Below are 7,337 nucleotides of genomic sequence, written 5' to 3'. Positions count from 1 at the left end.
TGCTAAGAAGAAAGATAGATTGAACAAGGATGATGGGATGGGGAAGTAGCAAAGGATGAAAAAGAAGAAGGAAGAACCATAACGAACAATGTACTGTAGATGTGAAATTCCAACACAGAAACAGAAACCAGATGTGAAACCAAGATATAGATCTATTCCACAAATTACTAATCCCATACATACACATTACCTGGAAGAAATTCCAGACAAAGAATTCAAAAGAGTGATTATAAGTATGTTTAAACAATTCAATGAAGGGCTTCCCTGATCTCAGCTCTACTACCACCCACTGCCGTCTTACCCTCCCACCATGGCCCTCCTGCACTCCAGTGAGTCCTCTCTGGGATGGCTGCTGTCTTTCACCGTCGAAATGGGACCTCCAGATCCCATCCTGGAAGTTATAGAAACCTTCAAGAGAGATACCAACAGCAAGAAGAGAAACCTGGGAGTTGGTGCCTGGGGAATGATAACAGAAAGCCATACGTGCTCCTCAGTGTTGGGAAGGCAGAGGCCCAGATTGCTGCAAAAAGTTTGGACAAAGAATACCTGCCCATTGAGGGACTGAGTTAATTTTATAAGGCTTCTGCAGAACTGGACCTGGGCGAGAACAACGAAGTGTTGAAAAGCGGCCGGTTTGTCACTGTGCAGACTATTTCCAGAACTGGAGCCTTAAGGGTCAGAGCCAGTTTTCTGCAAAGATTTTTTTTTTTAAGTTCAGCAGAGATGTCTTTCTGCCCAAACCATCCTGGGGAAATCATATGCCCATCTTCATGAATCTCCAAGGTTATCGCTACTATGACCCCAAGACTTGCGGCTTTGATTTCTTCGGAGCCCTAGAAGACATAACAAAAATCCCAAAGCAGAGTGTTCTCCTGCAAGTTTGCGCTCACAACCTCATGGGTGAGGACCCGTGTCCAGAGCAGTGGAAGGAAATGACAACTGTGGTGAAGAAAAAGAATCTCTTCGCATTCTTTGACTTGCCTACCAAGGCTTTTGCCAGCGGTGATGGTGATAAGGATGCCTGGACCATGCGGCACTTCATCGAGCAGGGCATCAATGTCTGCCTCTGCCAATCGTATGCCAAGAACATGGACCTATACGGTGAGCATGTGGGAGCCTTCATGGTGGTCTGCAAAGATGCCAACGAAGCCAAAAGGGTGGAGTCACAGCTGAAGATCCTGATCCATCCCCTGTATTCTAACTCACGTCTCAATGGGGCTCGGATAGCAGCAACCATCCTGACTTCTCCAGACTTGCGGAAGCAATGGTTGCAAGAGATGAAAGGCATGGCTGACCACATCATCAGCATGAGAATCCAGCTGGTCTCCAACCTGAAGAAAGAGGGCTCTTCCCACAACTGGCAGCACATCATGATCAGATCCGCATGTTCTGTTTCACTGGCCTAAAGCCTGAGCACATGGAGACTGACCAAGAAGTTCTAGGTCTACATGACAAGGGATGGCGGAATCTCCATGGCAGGGGTCACCTCTGGCAATGTAGGCTACCTTGCCCATGCCATTCAATAAAATTACTATAGACACCCCCCCCAAATAATTCAGCGAAGATGTGAATACAGTCCAGAAAAGTAAAAAAGCAAAAACAAAACAAAAACAAAGGAAAGCAAAGCAAAGAGATGAATAAAATAAGGAAGCCAATCCAAGATATGAAAATGCAGTTTAACAACAAGATAAAATTACTAAAGAAAACCCAAACTGAAATGTTTCGGAAAATTAAACAATCAACACAATGAAACTTCAGTGAAAAGCCATGGAATAGATCACCAAGCACTGAAGAATACACATACTTCTCAATATGTCATGAAAATTTTTACAAATTGACAGAGAGCAAGGCTCAACAAATGTGAGTCATTTGTAATAGCATCTTGTATTATATCTCATAACAATAGAATAAAGATAGCTCTTAAAAGCAGTGGAAACTACAGAAAGAGCACAAGCCCATGGAGACTAAATATCACACTATTAACTGTTATTGGAGTCAAGACAGAAAACTTTAAATCCCTAGAATTTAAAGAAAATGAAAACACAACATAATATCTATGGGGCACAATGAAAGCTTAATCAATTGTTTTTAATTTTTGTTTTGTTTTTTGTTGTTGTTGTTTTGTATTTTGGGGTTTTTTTTTGGGGGGGGCGTGTTGAGACAGAGCCTTTCTATTTGTAATCCTGGTTGTCCTGGAATTCATTATGTAGTTGTGAGTTCTCACCAGGTTAGCCTCAAAATCCCATATACCCACCTGCCACTGCCTTTTGAGTGTTGGATTTGAAGCCATGTTTACCACACCTATAATAAGGAAGATTTGTAACAGTATGGTCCTACATCAAAACAAATTAAGAAATCTCCAGTTCCATAGCTAAATATGTACAGGAAAGCCTTAGAAAAGCAAGAACGAGTGACACCCCTAAAATAATAAGTGGGAAAAGATCATCAAGTCGGGGATGAAGTTAATTAAAAGCAAAGAATGCAATTTATTTATTAAACCCAGGCTTGGTCTTTGAAAAGACTAATATGCTTTTACCCAAATTAACCAAAAGAAAGTGATAAAGCCAACATTAATAAAGTTAAAGATGAAAAGGAAACATTGTAACAGACACAAAATAAATTCATAGAATCAGAAGAATGTACTATAAACATTAATATTTAAGTAAATTAGAAAATCTAAAAAATACAGATCAATTTCATAAGACTTACCAAAGTTAAATCAAAATGAAGTAAAAATATTGAACCAGACATGTTACAACCTATAAGATGAAAGCAGTAATTTAAAATCCCCTAACTTGGAAGGCAAAACTGCACATGCTGTTAATCCTAGCAGTAGGAAGGCAGAAGCAGTTTAATAACTCTGAGTTCTAAGCCAGCCTTGTCTACATAGCATGTTCTAGGACAGCAAGTGCTACATCACAGAGAGACTCTGTCAAAATCAAAACAAAACCAAAATCAACCAACCAACCAAACAAACAAAAAAACCCAAACTCTTTATCCATCTAGAAAAAGACAAGAGACAGATGAATTCAGCCCAGAGATCTACCAGACCTTCAAAGAACTAACACTGGTATTCCTCAAATTATCCCTCAAATCCACAAGGAAGGAATATTTCCAAATTCTTTTTATGAATGCAGTATTACCCTGATACAAAAATCCAACAAAAGAGAAAATTGTAGACCAATTTCCATAACACACATACAAGCAAAAATTCTCAGTAAAGCACTTGCAAATCAAACTCAGGAACACTTCAAAAAGACCACATCAACCATGGTAGATAGGCTTCATCCTACAAAATATAATTAGATCCTTCTCTTTCACTCTGAACAAAGCTCAATCTCAAATGTGTCAAGAGCCTCAGCATAAGACCTGATGTCTTGAACTGTAGAGAATTTGCTTCGACTTAAAGGCACTTTCTGAACAGGGCTCCAGTAGCACAGGCACTAAGACCATCAATCAGTGACCAGGACTTTGTGGAACTAAAACCTTCCATACAGCAACGAAGACCATCACTTGAATGAAGAGGCAGCCTAAGGATGGGGACCACCTTGCTTAGCTATATACCACTGAAGGCAAGTACTGAATAGCAAGACAGACACAACCTCATAAAGTTGGAATTTGAAATAACTAGAGTTTTTAAAGGAAGAAATACAAATTTGAGAAAAAATTTTATATAGTCAAAATCATTACCCATCAGGGAAATGAAAATTAAAACTATTTTTAAGATTTAGTCTTATTCCAGTCAAAATGGCAAAGAGAAAATTGACAAATGATGATGTGGAGACAGGGGGATTCTTATTCACTGTCGATAGTGTAAATTAGTGACACCACTATGGGAACTAATGTGGGTGTTACTCAGAAAAGGAAAAATAGACTAATTATATAATCCAGCTCTGCCACTTCTGGACAGATTCCCAAAGGACACTATATGCTACTACAAAGATACTTTTTTATTCATGTTCATTGCTACATTGGTCACAACAACTAGGACATGGAAACAGTCTAAATGTCCATTAGTGATTGAATGGATAATCGATTGGCTATGACTACATGCACCAGGTCTATACAATCAAGCCATCCAAAATTCCCACACAGATTGGGGAAGGCTCATGGAGTTGCACCTCTCATGGACCAGCTATTGGCAGTCAGTAGCTGCTGGAGAAGGAGAGTCAGTATTCTTCAGTCATGTTGCCATGGAGGTCTACTCATGATCCACTATATGGTTCTACATCCATCTACATACTGAAAAACAATCTAGGTAGACTCAGTAGCTCTAAACAAAATAAGGACAGGAGGTTTGTGGGGAGGGTGTAATGAACTGAATAGGAGAGGATTTAGAAATAAGGGAATGAGGACTGAATTTGATTAAACATAGTGTATATATTATGAAATTCTCAAATAACAAATAAAAAGATAGGCAAGGTGAAAATAAAACAGAAGAATCATCAAATAAATAAACTAATGTTGATGATGCACCTCAAGGCCCTAGAAAAAGAACAAAGCAAAACCTCACAACAGAAGGGTAGAAGTAACAAAGCATCGTGCAGAACATGGAATGGGAGGTATACGACAAAAAAAAAAAACAAATTAAAAATAAAACAAAGGTGTCTTGTTAAAAGATTGAAAATTCTTATCCTAATTAACCCAGAGATGCACTACAACAAATTCATAAAGCTCTAGGTGAAAATGGGTGCGAGAAGAGTCACACATAAATCCCATGGGCTGTTAAGGCTGTTTATTTTGAAACTATACTCTAAGAGGCTGAAAATATAAAAGAAGATGAAAATATAGAAGTAGATGAATTTCTGAATATATATGAATTGCAAAAAAATACACCAGGAAGATATAAACCACATAAAAAGATCCACAGTAGGCAGGGATATTGAAGCAGTGGAGTTTCCATGCAGAGAAATGGTCAGGACAGGACACTGAATGTCAGATTCTCCCAGACCTGTAACAAACTGTAGCCATGTTCTTCAAAATGCTCCATGAGTAGAAACTGAAGGAACTCTATTAAAATATCCTATGAGGTCTGCTTTACCTGCTATAAGACACAGATAATAACACACACACACATGCACACACAGACACACCACACACATACACACACACACATGCACACACACACACACACACACACACACACACACATACCAAGAAACACATAGACCAATGGAATTAGACTTGAGGACTCAGAAGTAAAGCAACACAACAGCATATTCAATGGTAAAAACACACTTCCTTTAGTAAATGGTGCTGATGAAAAATAGATAACTCTATGTAGAAGAATAAAATGATGTCTGTCACTCTGTGCAAAATTAAGGGGGAAAAAAAACAACAAAAACAAACCTCCAGTCAGGACCTTCAATGTTAATACTGAAAAGACAAAGAAAGGAAAATCACTTTAAGATAGCTAATAAAAAAAATACTTGGTGATTTAGAGCCAATGCGGGGAAAAAAAGAATATACCAGAGATTTTAATTATGGTTGTTATCATATCTACATACTGGGTTTTGGTAGGATAACAAATTTTATGGGAGTAATTCATATAAACCTTAAACAAAATTTCAAAGACATTTTTCATAGATGTAGAGAGAAAGCCAATCTACAAAATTGATATGGAGGTACAAAAGACCAAAGAGAGATAAAACAACCAAAAACAAAGAGGACAGTGAGGGAGTTACGGGTTTCAAATTTACCACTGAGCCATAACGATTAAAACAGCATGATGAAGACATAAGTATAGACAATCTACGTGAAGATCCAGGATTAAAGGAGGCAGTGGCGAGCATCCTGGAGAGGCCTTAAATGAAGGTGCAGCCTCATCAGCAGTGGAGGCTTCAGTGCATTGAAGACATTAGGACTTAGGACTGTGGGTCAGTCTTCAAGTACAGTGGCAGCTCTAGAGTGGCACCACCTTGAGCCCATGAGAGAAGCTACATGGGCTGAGGATGGCAAACCTGTAGAAGTGGAGATATCCAAGCCCTTTGGAGCCCAGAAAAACATGAGTGAGTTTCAGACACCACACAATGAACTATTTATTTATGCTGCTGGGCCTGGGTTTATCTTTAATCTGATTGTAACTGTTTACTGGTTTTAATTTGTTTTTATTGTACAAGAATCCATCCTTAAGATACTAAGATGAATTCCTAGGAGAATTTGAATATTTAAAGGGTCTCTGAAAATGTAAAGTGTGAATGGTAAAGACTGAGCATTTTAAAGGTATGCTATGTTTTATATTGTGATATTAACATGAAATCCTAGAAATCACCAAGAAAGGAACGATTATGAGTTAGTACTGATGTGTTCATGTGTCAAATTGACAAGTGTTCAGCTGTGACATTTGCATTAGGCACCTTGACACAATCTGCAGTCACTTGGGAAGAAGAAACTTTAACTGAGGAATCTCTTCACTCAGAAGGGCATGCAAGCATAGCTTTGCAGCGCCTTCTCGATTAATAATGTCTGTGAGCAGGCCCAGTCCACTACAGGGAATTCTCCCTTGGACAGGTGGTCCTGGCTTCTCTAAAAAAGAATGCTGAGTAGGCCAGTAAATCTAGCCAGAAAGCAAAATTTCTCTGTGATCTCAGCTTCAGTTCTGGCCTCCAGATTCCTGCCTTGAGTTTCTACCTTAGATTCCTTCTAGGACAGCCGATAAGTGGCAAGACAGAATAATCTCTTTCATCCCTAGTTTGGTTTCTGATAGTATGTTTTAACATGGCAACAGAGATACAAACTAGGACAAAATGTTTATGTTTATGTCCATAGGCTGTCAGTGGTGTCAACGTTGTTCAGAGAAGTTTCTTTTTGTGGTGGGCAGCATTCAGTGTAGAAATACTTATCTGGTAAAAGAACTAAAAAATAAAAAAATAAAAAATAAATAAAAAATAAAAACTGAGTATTCAGCCCTAAATGGGACATTTTTATCAGCCTCCCTGACAAGGCTCAGAGAACATTAAAGAAGAGGAGGTAGAACAGATATCAGAGCTGGGTGGTGGTGGCACACACCTTTAATTCCAGCACCTGGGAGACATAGTCAGGCAAGTCTGAGTTTGAAGTCAACTTGATCTACAAAGTAAGTTCCAAAACAGCCAGGGCAACACAGAAAAACACTGTGAGAGAGAGGGAGACAGACAGAGAGAGAGAGAGAGAGAGAGAGAGAGAGAGACAGACAGACAGACAGACAGACAGACAGACAGACAGAAAGACAGAGATCTCAGAACTAGGAGATAAGAAGGACTGCTATGGATTGCTGTTTTCTGACATGGCATGGCTGCTACAGTTATGAATTCATAGCATATGTGATTTCTTACATGAGACTAAGCCAGCCAAATATG

The 7,337-nt window shown here is 39.0% G+C and overlaps 1 pseudogene; it reads left to right on the top strand.

Annotated features, from left to right (window-relative positions):
* The first annotated feature begins 310 nt into the window (after nt 1-310).
* LOC147001850 (aspartate aminotransferase, mitochondrial pseudogene) lies at nt 311-1,526 on the top strand (annotated as a pseudogene).
* Nucleotides 1,527-7,337: the final 5,811 nt, after the last annotated feature.

The sequence above is a fragment of the Mus caroli genome, unplaced genomic scaffold, assembly GCF_978045245.1.
Source record: "Mus caroli unplaced genomic scaffold, Mus_caroli_1 scaffold_12, whole genome shotgun sequence".
In the NCBI taxonomy this organism is placed as follows: Eukaryota; Metazoa; Chordata; class Mammalia; order Rodentia; family Muridae; genus Mus; species Mus caroli.
The sequence above is the reverse complement of the archived record's forward strand: the minus strand, read 5'-3'. Positions and strand labels throughout refer to the sequence as shown.